The following is a 14,951-nucleotide window of genomic DNA, read 5'->3' as shown; positions in this document are numbered from 1 at the left end:
GGATGTTCATGGTTCACATACTGCTGAAGCCTGGCTTGGAGAATTTTGAGCATTACTTTACTAGTGTGTGAGATGAGTACAATTGTGCGGTAGTTTGAGCATTGTTTGGCATTGCCTTTCTTAGGGATTGAAATGAAAACTGACCTTTTCCAGCCCTTTGGCCTGCTGAGTGGAAATCCTTGGCTCATAACAAAATTTACAGATTCTGGTATACTCATGTTTAGGATTGTGCTTTGAAAAAATCATGGTTAACTTTCAAAAATTGGAGTGAAAAACAAAACACAAAACAAAACACACACACACAAGCCATAGTAGAGTAATGCTGGACAATAGCTTTGTGACATTCCATGGGCAGAGTTCTCTCCCTTTGTCCACATGAGCCATTTCAAACATACCTGAGTGTGTTTGTGGCTCAGTCATATCTAGCTCTTTGGGACCCCCTGGACTATAGCCCGCCAGACTCCTCTGCCCATGAGATTTTCCAGACAAGATACTGGAATGAGTTGCCATTTCCTTCTCCAGGGGATCTTCTCAGCCCAAGAATCAAACCTGGGTCTCCTGTATTGCAGGTAGATTCTTTACTGTCTGAGCCACCAGGGAAGCCCTCAAATATTCTTAAGTTTTACAATAGAGTGAGCCTCCTCTCTCACCAGCTCTTTTTTCAAAGATGTTGTCTGATAAGCCACAAAGAAATTAGAAGGCATAGACCGAGACTGTTCTCAAACTCCCGCCATCCAACTTGAGAACAAAGATTTCTTTATGGTCAGTTATTCCTGCATTTCTCCTTTTTCACTGGGTCAACTAACTGTAAAATCTTCAAGGTGATTTAATTTGTCTTGTATTCTGGATCTTATTGGCATTAGTTCTATCAGAAACTGTGCTCTCTCAATCACCTTCCAAATCCTTATCTCCAAATAGTTTTTCATTCTGCTTTTGGTTTGCTTAATTGTCTGATACCCTCCTCTAAATTCATTTGATACTTATCCATTGCATCTATTAACTTCTGCTTCTCAGCTTCAAAGCTATTCTTCTTGAATGAGTTTATCACAAACTATTTCATCACTTTTTACACCTGATCTGCTCTTTATTAATCTCTGGTTTACTATTGAAATAAAAGTCCTTTGAATGACATCTCACATAAATTCTTCGTATTTAAAATTCTTCCTCTTTAAAGTTAATTGACTCATCATTAGTTTTATTTTACTTGATATATTGAAAATATGGATACATCTGATGACCGTATTCTTGAAATACTCTCCTTGGGTTCCATGACACTATATTATTTTTCTATTTATATATCTGGCCTTTATTTAGTATCATATGCATGCTCCTATTTTTTGTCCTTAAGCATTAATATTTTTATACTCATTTAATTCTAATTTTTAACTTACTTTGTGTAGCTTGATTAATTTTTAGCCTTCAACAATAACAGTTGTTCAACAATGCCAATGTTCAACTATTTTCATTTCATAAGTGAATTGAGGGGCATGCCTGATATAAATTTTACTTCTTACATTCCCTGGAAATCCTTGACTCATTCAAAATATGCATTTTCTGGTATTCTGATGTTTAACAATGTGCTTTGGAAAAAATCATAGTTATTTAAATTAAAAAAATTGGAGTGAACATGTGTATAGTTTCTTGTTTTAAAAACCACAAGCCATAAGTTGTACTCGAGTATCCAAATGCCTAATGAGTATCTACTTACATGCCTTGCAAATTCTTCAATATGAACATGATTAAAACTATCTTCAGTGTTCCAATTTTAGTGAATAACTTTAGCCTTTCCATAAGTTGTCAGTGCCAAGAACCTGAAACTCATTTTTGAAGCTTACCTTAAGACTGAGGGACTAACACTTTTGCTTTGACTTTTTACATTCATATTTGCAACAGACTTCCTAGGTGGTGCTGGTGGTAAAGAACTTGCCAACACAGGAAATCTAAGAGATGCAGGTTCTTTCTCTGGCTCTGGAAGATCCCCTGGAGCAGGGTGTGGCAACCCACTCCAGTAGTCTTGCCTGGAGAATCTCTTGGTCAGAGAAGCCTGGAGGCTTACAGTCCATAGGGTCCTATGGAGTTCGACACGACTGAATGACTGAGCACACACGCATGTCAAGTTTAATAAAATCAGCCGCTGAGTCTTATAAACATCATTTATGCCCACCATAAATAGACACCCGTAAATATCTCCACCCATTTTGCTGCAATAGCCTTGGCTATATTTCTGAAGCAGGGTTCTCTTCTTTCTCCACGTCTTCTACTTTGTTATGCTCCTATTTATTCTCTGGGTGCAGACATAGTTAGCTACTTAAAATCAAACTTGGCTATGAAATCCACTTTACCTTTCTTTATAATACCAATATTTGGGACTCCAGTCCAATGTCATCTCCTCCAATGTCTGGAGTTCCTGAGCTTCAGTATAATTTTGCTAAAGCATTAGGGCTGGTGTGATTTGCTTTTCATTTTCTGTTCATAGGAAACAGGAAAGTAAATCAAGGTTATGCCACTATCGGCCTCTGAAGTTCAGACCTCAATAACACATTTTGCTCCCTCAACAAATTCTCTCATCCCATTCTGTGATGTATCCCTAGCCAAAGTGCTGGTTCTCAAGTATCAGCTTAGATTTCTTGAAAGAAGAATGTTCTGTGTGCTCACTCAGTCATGTCCAATTCTGCCATCCCATGGACTGTAGATCACCAGGCTCCTCTGTCCAAGGAAATTTCCAGGCAAGAATACTGGAGTGGGTTGCCATCCCTTCCTCCAGGGAATCTTCCCAACCCAGGGACTGAACCCACATTTCCTGTGTGTCCTGCATAGCAGGCGATTCTTTACCACTGAGCCACCTGGGAAGCTCAGAGAGGAGAATAAGACTTCTAAGATATCTTTTCTGTTAGAAAAGGTAAGTTTGACTCTGCGGGAGCAATAATATGTGTAGGGGTTAACTATTTCATTCTCCCTCTATGCATATGAAGTTAACCATTGAACAGTGCAGAGGTAAGTGACATTATCTGTGTGACTGAGAATCTGCTTACAACTTATATTTGGCCCTCAGTATATATTAGTCCTTCAAATCCTAGTGCTATCAGCTGTTCTATATCCACAGATTCAACCAACCTTGAAGAGAGTAGTACTACAAAGTGTATTTAATGAAAAAAAATCTGTGTACAAGTGGACTTACAGTTCAAACCTGTGTTTTTCAAGGGTCTGCTGTATACAGCACCCTGACATTTTATCCCATGGTGACAGTCAGTGAAACACATTTTTACCAGAACTCCAAATGGAAAGTGGAGCACCAATAACTTTCTATTAATTTTTAGCAACAATGTGATTGAATAAAAATTTTCTCAAACTATTTTCAACTGCTTTAAATGTTTTTTTCTTTCCAAGTGCATTTTCTCTTTCTTACTGGTGGAATATTTGTTCATATCATATTCTGTGACTCTTCTGAGCCCACTGTCAAAGCAACAATACAAGAAAAAGTTAAAGAGTCAAGGAACAGTTTATTCAAGACTATTTCAATAGGAGTGAGAGGCCAGGACTCAAACAGCTTGGTCTGAAACAAAGGGCTAGAGAGTTTTTAAGAGCTGGGATGATAAAAGATCAAAGATCGTCAGTGTCAGTTAATTTGCTGATTGCCACTCCTCCAAAAAAAGGAAAAGGAAAACTTTCTTCATGACAGAAGGAAGCTTTACAAGTTATGGCAAGATACCCAGAGAAGTTAGCTCTTATCCTCCCATAGACACTGGTAGCCAGGGACTCTATCTTCCTTGAGTATTATATTTTAAAAAGAAAGTTCTCTTGAGAGATGCTCCTGGACTGTAAATCTGATAAGAAGGTTTTTACCAAGATTTACATCTCAAAGGGATTTTTATTACATACTTTTTGAAGTAAATGCTCTAAGAAAAGGGAGGTCAGGGGACCTGCAGTCAGGAAGAAGCTGGTATATAGTTTAGTCTTACTGAGGGGAACAAGAAGGCCTTCTTGGACACTACTGTCATAGCTTTTAATACATCAGGAAAAGGGGATATTTAGAAAGTCTGCTTTTCTCTGAACAAACATTTCCTTTCATATCTTATAGGGAATTAAGAGAAATAAAAATTATCTTTTTCTTTTTGTTGCAGTCTTTTATTAAAATGCAATTTCAAAGAAAATTAGCAGATGGAGGGAGAGAAATTATGCAAAAATAGCACAAAAAGAAGAGTAGGATTTTATAATTTAAGATAATTATCTTTTTACAAAAGTCTACTTGCTTCTACACTCTCATTATAATTACTTATTCAGTAATCTTTCTTCTAATTCTGATGTAGAATTAGAAGAAACCAATCTAGACAGCATATTAAAAATCAGAGACATTACTTAGCTGACAAAGGTCCATCTAGTCAAAGCTATGGTTTTTCCAGTAATCATGTATGGTTGTGAGAGTTGGACTATAAAGAAAGCTGAGCGAAGAATTGAAGCTTTTAAACTGTGATGTTGGAGAAGACCCTCGAGAGTCCCTTGGACTGCAAGGAGATTTAACTAGTCAATGCTAAAGGAAATCAGTTCTGAATATTCATTGGAAGGACTGATGCTGAAGCTGTAACTCCAATCCTTTGGCCACCTGATAAAAAGAACTGACTGATTGGAAAAGACCCTGATGCTGAGAAAGACTGAAGGCAGGAGGAGAAGGGGATGACAGAGGATGAGATGGTTGGATGGCATCACCGACTTGATGGACGTGAGTTTGAGCAAGCTCCGGGAGTTGGTGATGGACAGGGAAGCCTGGCGTGCTGCAGTCCATGGGATCGCAAAGAGTCAGACACGACTGGGCAACTGAACTGACCTGCAACACGAGAAGGGCCAGGACTATTTTGTCTTCTTTTTTAAAAAAAAAACTAACCCAAAGTCTGAAATTGAGTAGTTACTTCAAAAACATTAATGAATAGATGAATAAATCAGTGAACTTGCAGAGATATCCTGAGGGAGATTTCAGTGTGAGATACCTATTTTAAGCATATATTAAGACACAAACATTTGCTTGCATCTCTGCCTACTTTTTCCCCAATGCTATTAGAATACTAGGCTTCATTTTGATTAATCTTTTGTGTCTGAAGTACCGGAACTCTGGCAGCTTCATCTATTTATTTTCAATTTGTAATTTTCTTAGTTAGTCCCTATTTTATGACAGATTGTTTGACAACATTTTTGACAAAATACAACCTAATAATCTCACAGATCCAAACAGTTATACTCACGAGAATATTGTCTTTCTTATTTCTAAAATTTAAATGTCTCATAGCACATTTTTAAAGTCACAGCAGAATAAAACCTAACTTGCTCTGCCTTGAATGGCTGGATCTGAGACAGCATCTTGAGTAAAAGTCTTAACAGGTATACTATGGCAAGCATCAACTATTCTAATTAGACACGATGAAGAGATTATATTGTATCTATAGGGAAATGTCTAGGCAAATACCTATTAATTCTAAGCATTCTTTTAAGATTGGACTGCAAATTTAAGAAATAACAATAGGAGATACCTAGTTACATTTACTTTTCAGATGAACAGTAAATGTCAATATTAGTGCATTCCATTCAATATTTGACATACTTTTATACTTTTTACATTGTTCCTTTTTGTTATTTAATTTGAAATTAAAATTTACTTGGATGTCTTGTGTCTTATCTGGCAGCTTTACTTATGATGAATATCCAGATAATCAGTCTTCTGTAAAGTGATTCAAGAAAGAGTAAAATTTTCAGAGTCAAACTAATAAAGGATACTGTGATCTAGTAAATTAAAATGAATTAGCTTGCTGATTTAAAAATGAAAGACAAGAATTTTTTTAATATATTTTTTCCTGATCATAAATGTTTCTTAGGAAAGCTAGTTATCCATCATTCTTCTGTTTGTACTGAAGTTAATAATGTTCTGGAGGATATTGGATAATACTGCATAGTCTTGAAATTGCTGCTGTATTGTTCTGATTCATAAAATATACAATTGATCAATCCTCTATAAGAAATGGATTTCCAATATCTTTTTTATTCCCTTTTCATTGTATTCAATATATTCTTGAGGGAAGTAATATTTCATGGGAAAGTATTTACTTTATATAAATGCCCATATTTTCATTAGCTATAGAATAGTTAATACATGTCAGGTATTAAAAATTAATTTCTGATTTTTCTCTATTTTTCACTCATTTAGTTCAAATGCTTTATGTTAATAAAAGAGTACATCAGGAATATACCAACATTTAAAAATATTAAAGACAATGATTATATTCATTCAAGTATTGAGGTATGGGTATGTATGTGTATGTCATATGAACCTAACACAGCAAATGAAAGACAGAATGATTTAACACTATCACTTATACAGGAAAAAAAAAAGGTTCTTTCATACTTGCACTCAAGTAAAGTAATGAAATTTTTGGTGCTGAAAATATCAAACATTTAAAAATATTAGATGCTTTAAATATACTTAGATTCTGCAACTTAGAAGATGAAGTTTAATAATATCATGTAGCAGTAAATTAACCAATCCTTTAAAATGAAGTTAGTTAATTTCACTTCCTTATGCTCTTGAGAGCAAATAACCTTTGGATTTTCCTTCAAAGTTGGAAAAATAAGCTATGATGCTTTCCGTGATTAGAAGACAGCCCACTATTTCCCTTATTTCTCTCCATAGTGTGAGATAATGAACATTTATGCATACTTTCTCAAAGAAGTGACATGCTTCCATTTATTGTAAGGTCCAATTATGCATAAGCACTGGTATGGTCCCCTGAAATTAATATACATTTATGCATATTCACTTAAGCAATGTTTCTGCAGTGGCACACCAGAAAATCTCCCTTCCTTGAGACTTTCTGTTGTCTAGAAGCACCACTTATTCTTTGGTGATAAAAATAAATCTGTAGTGAAAAAGTCTTATTTCAGACTACAAGTAATCTTCTAAGCATAACACTTATTGTTCCAAATACTTGCCAAGAGAATTCTCACATCTTTGGAGAATTTGAGATAATTTATATAGTTAGAATTCTCAGGTATTGCTAAAGAAAAAGAAGAAAAGGCACAGGAGAAACTCCATGAGTTATGATTTAAGCAAATATGCCGTATTGATCAGGGCTTTTGAAGTAAGAAGACCCAGGAGGAAGCATGGTTAAAGACAAGTAGGATTAGGTATTCTGTTTCAGCAACATTGCTTTTAAGATATCTGTTAAATATTTGGTATGATTTATGCTTGCATTTTTAAAAATATACTTATTTACTTATTTATTTATTGGTTGTGTTGCATCTTCGTTGCCGTCTGGGCTTTTCTCTAGCTGCCATTTCTCACTGTGGTAGCTTCTCTTGTTGCGGACTGTGGGCTCTACAGAATGTGGGATTCAGTAGTTGTGGCATGAGAGCTCACTAATGCCAGTCCCAGGGCTCTAGAGCCCAGGCTTAATAGTTGTGAGACATGGGTTTAGTTGCTTTGCAGTATGTAGGATTTTCTTGGGTCAAGGCTACAACCTGTCTTTACCTGCATTGGTAAGCAGATTCTTTACCACCGAGCCCCCAGGGAAGCTCCATGTTTGCATTTTTGCTGGACCTATGCCAAGAGATTAAGTTTTCCTCCCCTGAACAGTGGGCTTCCATGGTGGCTCTGAGTGCGGGAGACACGGGTTCGATCCCTGGGTTGGGAAGATCCCCTGGAGAAGGAAATGGCAACCCACTCCAGTATTCTCGCTTGGAGAATTCCATGGAGGGAGGAGCCTGGTGGGCTACAGTCCATGGGGTTGCAAAGAGTCAGACACGACTGAGTGACTTCTGAGAGACAGTGAAGTACTTTTTCAAATTTTTTATCCACTCCTTGGCAAAGGTATCTGGTAATATCGTTTGTTATGTTCACTGAATAATTTAGATTTTCTTAGATAAGTTATTTACAAGGTACTCCTATAGAGGGAAAGATTCCAGAGAGATTTTTCCAGTCTAGTTGGGGTATATAACACAGAGATTTTCTTTTCAGCTGCCTCAAAGGCAAAATTATTCTCAAGTGTCTTTTATCTGTGCATGTAAGCATAGACTTGTCTTCTCTTTCTTTGCCAATTTACTCAAGGGGTTGAGAGCAAAAATAAATGTGACTGTTACTTTCTAACATTGGACTATCCATTGAAATTTCTTTGAGACTTGCTCGCTTTCTTTTCATGATTCCTATGCAAATGATAGTGCTTTTTACAACTGTAATATATATTTCATAGCACATCTTCTAATTTTGCTCACAGTGGAGTTTGTAGTTTTCTCCTATAAGTTTCAGGATGCTTTTGGAGAGAAAAGGGAAAATGCTTTGGTTCAGTTTGCTTATGGTGAAAGAATGCATAATCATCTCTGAGTTTATAGTATTGTGAATAAAAAATGCAGCCTACATACATATTTTAATAACCAGTTGGGCCTAAGTACAATTTAAATGTTTAAATATATACATACATACATACATACATGATATGGACTTTTGAAAGCTATGCTGTGCTGCACTTAGTCGCTCAGTCCTGTCTGAATCTTAGAGATCCCATGGACTATAGCCTGACAGGCTCCTCTGTCCATGGGGATTCTCCAGGCAAAAATACTGGTGTGAGCTGTCAGACTCTCCTTCAGGGGATCTTCCCCACCCAGGAACAGAACCCAGGTCTCCTGAATTGCAGGCAGATTCTTTACAATCTGAGCCACTTAGGAAGCCCAAGAATACTGGAGTGGGTAGCCTATCCATTCTCCAGAGGATCTTTCCGACCCAGGAATCAAAGCGGGGTCTCCTGTATTGCATGTAGATTCTTTACCAGCTGAGCTACCAGGAAAACCCATTTTGAAAGCTACAACAATAATATTATACATTGAAAGCTGCAATAAATATAAAAATCCTCAGTCTTTCTCTTAAGGCCATAGTCCTCTGCACAGTTTTGACTCACCCTAAGTTTTCACAAGTCACAATGGACATCTCTTGATAGCAATTCAGATTTTCATGTAATTCAAGGGGAGATGACGGCACAGAAAATACACACTTTTAATCAAGAAATTGTAAAAAAAAATACACATGCATATATATACATACAATAAAATGTTAAGATTATGTCAGCAACATGGTTTGTATTCTGGCTTGTAAACTTAATAGTTGTTTGACACTGAGCATGAAATATTACAATGGTTTTAGAAATACATGTTTTATAATAAATAAATAATAGGTTTGAATGTAGGATAATGTCACATATTATTAAATAAATAGAAAAATAGTATCTATGTGAAACATTATCTATATACATTTCCTCACAGAATCTTTCTGAAGTCAAAACAGGTGATGGTAGTAACAATGGAAATAGTGATACATTTGAAGCAAACTGTCAATAAGGGGATGTCTAAATGACTTACCATACTATGGAATATTATGCAATTACATGAAAAGACACTAAAATGATGTATAGTAAGTGTCTGATATATGAACCTTCAAGTTGCAAGCTTTCAAGGATTGGATGTGTGTTCACATGTCCAATCATGTGAGTGCAATTTTTCAAGTGGCTATAATTTTCTGTGTACTATTGTGTAGAGTACAGTAATAAATCAAGCCCAGGATATCTGGAAGCAGGCAATTTCCTTTGCTTGAGAAGGCATTGTTAGGTTTTGAAACATAGGACTCAAAGATTGTTCTATACATGAAACTTGCAGCAGCCATTAAGGATGTAATCCAGTGCTACTGTGTCATCTATAACAAGGAAAAAAGGGCTACTATCCAGACAGCACTGGATCATTTTTTCAATAGGGTTCATAGAATTGAATACATAAAGGATCTAGAACCTGTTCCATCAACAACGGGTATTAATAAAATTGCAGCTTGCTCTACAGATTTTAGTTTCTTGGGCTCTAAAATCACTGCAGATGATGACTGCAACCATGAAATTAAAAGACGCTTGCTCTTTGGAAGGAAAGTAAAGACAAACCTAGACAGCATATTAAAAAGCAGAGACATTACTTTGCCGACAAAGGTCCATCTAGTCAAAGTTATGGCTTTTCCAGTAGTCATGTAGGGATTTGAGAGTTGGACCATAAAGAAGATTGAGTGCCAAAGAATTGATGCTTTCAAATTGTGGGGCTGGAGAAGACTCTGGAGAGTCCCTTGGACTGAAAGGAGATCAAACTAGTCAATCCTAAAGGAAATCAACTCAATATTCATTGAAAAGACTGATGCTGAAGCTGAAGCTTCAATATTTGGGCCAGCTGGTTGCAAAGAATTGACTCACTTGGAAAATACCTTGATGCTAACAAAAGGAGAAAGGGGGTGGCCGAGGATGAAATTCTTAGACAGCATCATTGACTCAGTGGACATAAGTCTGAGCAAACTCCAGGACATTGTGGAGGACAGAGCCTGGTGCGCTACAGTCCATGTGGTCGCAAAAGAGTTGGAGATGGCTTAGGGACTGAACAACAACAACTCTGTCTCCCAAATTTGAGGATCCTTCAGCGCTATCATTTACTTCCTCTGCCTCCTCCAGTCAGTAACTTTTCTTGCCTTTTCATTGATTGTAGCACCTGTTTGCCAGTTGTTGTATTGTACTGCTATACTTTTCAAGGTACTGTGCTGTATGGTTAGAGATATACTTTTTTGCATTTGTTTTTTATGTGTTATTTGTGTGAAAAGAATTATGAGCTTATTACAGTACACTTACTATACAGCTGATTGAGTTAGTTGGATACCTAGGCTAACTTTTGGGGACCTATGAACAAACTGGACTTATGAATGTACTCTTAGAACAGAACTCATTCATATGCAGGAGAAATACTCTGTATAATATATATATGCAAATATTTTATGTATAATTTATGTAAGTATATGTATCAATGTCAATATAAAACAAATTGTCTTGTGTTAATAAAGATTCTAAAATGATTTATGTATCAAAGTGTCTATGGAAATGAAATTAAATCTAAGTAATATTTTATGATTTTTATAAATACACTTTTATGTTTATAGAAGCATAGAAAATGTCTGGAAATATGGACTTAAAATAACCCATTTCCTTTAATGAGATTGTGTGATTACAGTCAATGGAAAAGTTTGTCTTATCTTGAATAGCAAGCTTATTTAAAGACAATGATATGTGTGTTGAATGTACAATTGTTTTATTTTTAACAAAGGTGGAAAGTAATTATTTGATAATTATAGTTTATTGAATATGAGTGAAGAATGGTATTATTTTGAATGCAAACCAACACAGAAAAATAGTATAGCTATTTAAATATATCTTATTTTCACTGAGCTTTTTGATGTCAAATACCCTCTAATTGGAAACTAATTAATATCTTTAAAGTGTAGTAAAAGAAAAACAGTTATTTTGTTGAAAAAGAAACTCATAGTTGATATTACTTTATGAAATATGTTTTATAGCAGTAGTTTTCAGTCTTAATTATCAGAATTTTTGTTTATATCATTTCAATAAATTTAATCATTGTATAATGAGCAATGATATCTAATATTTTACTGGTTTTATCAGAGCTAATTTTCATTAGTAAACTAATAATTTGATTTCAATTTAGGGAGAAAAATATCACACTATTGTTTCAGGGTATTTTTCTTTTTTTCTGTTTTAGAAAAATCTTTCTCAAGTGAACTTGTTTCTGACTCAGGTAACACTATATCTGCTATAGCCATAGACCAGGAGACCACCAAGAGAAGAATACCATCAGATGGATCCTGTCTTGTTTGTGATGGGTATTGGGTATACCTTAAAAGAAGAGAAGTGAAAAGCAAAGGAGAAAAGGAAAGATATAAGCATCTGAATGCAGAGTTCCAAAGAAGAGCAAGAAGAGATAAGAAAGCTTTCTTTAGCGATCAATGCAAAGAAATAGAGGAAAACAACAGAAAGGGAAAGACTAGAGATCTCTTCAAGAAAATTAATGATACCAAGGGAATATTTCATGCAAAGATGGGCTTGATAAAGGACAGAAATGGTATGGACCTAACAGAAGCAGAAGATATTAAGAAGAGATGGCAAGAATACAGAAGAACTGTACAAAAAATATCTTCATGACCCAGATAATCACGATGGTGTGATCACTCGTCTAGAGCCAGACATCCTGGAATGTGAAGTCAAGTGGGCCTTGGAAAGAATCACTATGAACAAAGCTAGTGGAGGTGATGGCATTCCAGAGGAGCTATTTCAAATCCTGAAAGATGATGCTGTGAAAGTGCTGCACTCAATATGCCAGCAAATTTGGAAAACTCAGCAGAGGCCACAGGACTGGAAAAGGTCAGTTTTCATTCCAATCCCAAAGAAAGGCAACGCCAAAGAATGCTCAAACTACCGCACAATTGCACTCATCTCATATGCTAGTAAAGTAATGCTCAAAATTCTCCAAGCCAGGCTTCAACAATATGTGAACTGTGAACTTCCTGATGTTCAAGCTGGTTTTAGAAAAGGCATAGGAACCAGAGATCAAATTGCCAACATCCGCTGGATCATGGAAAAAGCAAGAGAGTTCCAGAAAAACATCTATTTCTGCTTTATTGACTATGCCAAAGCCTTTGACTGTGTGGATCACAATAAACTGTGGAAAATTCTGAGAGAGTTGGGAATACCAGACCACCTGACCTGCCTGTTTAGAAATCTGTATGCAGATCAGGAAGCAACAGTTAGAACTGGACATGGAACAACAGACTTGTTCCAAATAGGAAAAGGAATACGTCAAGGCTGTATATTGTCACCCTGCTTATTTAAATTCTATGCAGAGTACATCATGAGAAAAGCTGGACTGGAAGAAGCACAAGCTGGAATCAAGATTGCCAGGAGAAATATCAATAACCTCAGATATGCAGATAACACCACCCTTATGGCAGAAAGTGAAGAACTAAAAAGCCTCTTGATGAAATTGAAAGTGGAGAGTGAAAAAGTTGGCTTAAAGCTCAACATTCAGAAAATGAAGATCATGGCATCTGGTCCCATCACTTCATGGGGAATAGATGGGGAAACAGTGGAAACAGTGTCAGACTTTATTTTTGGGGGCTCCAAAATCACTGCAGATGGTGACTGCAGCCATGAAATTAAAAGATGCTTACTCCTTGGAAGAAAAGTTATGACCAACCTAGATAGCATATTGAAAAGCAGAGACATTACTTTGCCAACTAAGGTCCGTCTAGTCAAGGCTCTGTTTTTTCCTGTGGTCAGGTATGGATGTGAGAGTTGGACTGTGAAGCAGGCTGAACACTGAAGAATTGATGCTTTTGAACTGTAGTGTTGGAGAAGACTCTTGAGAGTCCCTTGGACTGCAAGGAGATCCAACCAATCCATTCTGAAGGATATCAGCCCTGGGATTTCTTTGGAAAGAATGATGCTAAAGCTGAAACTCCAGTACTTTGGCCACCTCATGCGAAGAGTTGACTCACTGGAAAAGACTCTGATCCTTGGAGGGATTGCGGGCAGGAGGAGAAAGGGACGACAGAGGATGAGATGGCTGGATGGCATCACGGACTCGATGGACGTGAGTCTGAGTGAACTGCAGGAGTTGGTGATGGACAGGGAGCCCTGGTGTGGTGCAGTTCATGGGGTCACAAAGAGTTGGACATGACTGAATGGCTGAACGGAACTGAGCTACCTGAGTTATGCTGCTATTTTACCATTGTTTCATATGTGTGTTCAGTAGGTTCTACATCACCTTTGGTTTTTGCTGTTTTCCTTAGACTTTTCACATTTATTATTTAGTTACTACTTTTCTACACACTTATTTAAATATTGTTATTAAAAACACCTAAATTATCATGGGGAATTTCTGGGAGAACTTTGGTGGAGTTATGTCCAGGTAGTTGCAAACAGTGCTATATAAAGGAGTGGGAATTCCCATTTGTTTATGCTATGGAGTTACAGTTCATAATCCAATCTCCAGTGCTCAATCGTGCCGGACTGTTTGTGACTCCCATGGTCTGTAACCTGCCAGGCCGCTCTGTCCATGGGATTTTCCCAGCAAGAATAATGGAGTGGGTTGGCATTTCCTCCTCCAGGGGCTCATCCTGACCTCGGATCAAACCCACATCTCCTGAGTCTCCTACTTAACACTGAGCTACCTGGGAAGTTGAACAGTTCATAATGTGTTGTCAACAAACCCTTGTAAAACTCTGAGACTTTTCAGACAGTGAAAGTCACTTAGTCGGGTCTGACTTTTTGTGAACCCATGGACTATAGAGTCCATGGAATTCTCCAGGCCAGAAGACTGGAGTGGGTAGCCTTTCCCTTCTCCAGGAGATCTTCCTAACCCAGGGAGCAAACCCAGGTCTCCTGCATTGCAGGTGGATTCTTTACCAGCTGAGCCACAGGGAAGCCCATATCAGACAGACTGTGTGTTAAAATTGTTTTCAAAATAACGTTAAGACTTTTTTGCCTTTTTATTGAATTGATATTTTCACTAATGGTATAAAAGTAACTGTGGGTAAAAATGACTGGTGCCTTACTGTGAATCACACTGCTGACATAATAATGAGTTAACAGTGACTCCATTCTTCACTTGGCACACCTGCACAGAAAAAGAGGAAGGGGGGGGGGGTGTGGAGAGAATGCAGCAGCAGAGGTGCAACTGGTTTCAATTATTTTTTGTAGCAGTGAAAACCCTCAGCTCTTGGGTAGACATACTGCTAATACATTGAGTGATGAAATGCAATTCACATATTACATATTTTCCTACCCTAATAGCTCAGACAGTAAAGAATTTACCTGCAATGCAGGGGATCTGGGTTAGATATCTGGGTCAGGAAGATCATCTGGAGAAGGGAAAGGCAACACACTCCAGTCTTCTTGCCTGGAGAATTCTATGGAGCCTGATGGGCTAGGGTCCATGGGGTCATAAGGAGTTGGACACTGACTGAGCAGTCATATTTGAAAATATGACTGCCATACAAACTATTCAGATTTTGTATTGGAAGATCTGTAGAATTCACTGAACCATGACTTTTA

This window comes from Budorcas taxicolor, chromosome 20 (genome assembly GCF_023091745.1).
Source record: "Budorcas taxicolor isolate Tak-1 chromosome 20, Takin1.1, whole genome shotgun sequence".
NCBI classification, from domain to species: domain Eukaryota; kingdom Metazoa; phylum Chordata; class Mammalia; order Artiodactyla; family Bovidae; genus Budorcas; species Budorcas taxicolor.
The sequence above is the reverse complement of the archived record's forward strand: the minus strand, read 5'-3'. Positions refer to the sequence as shown.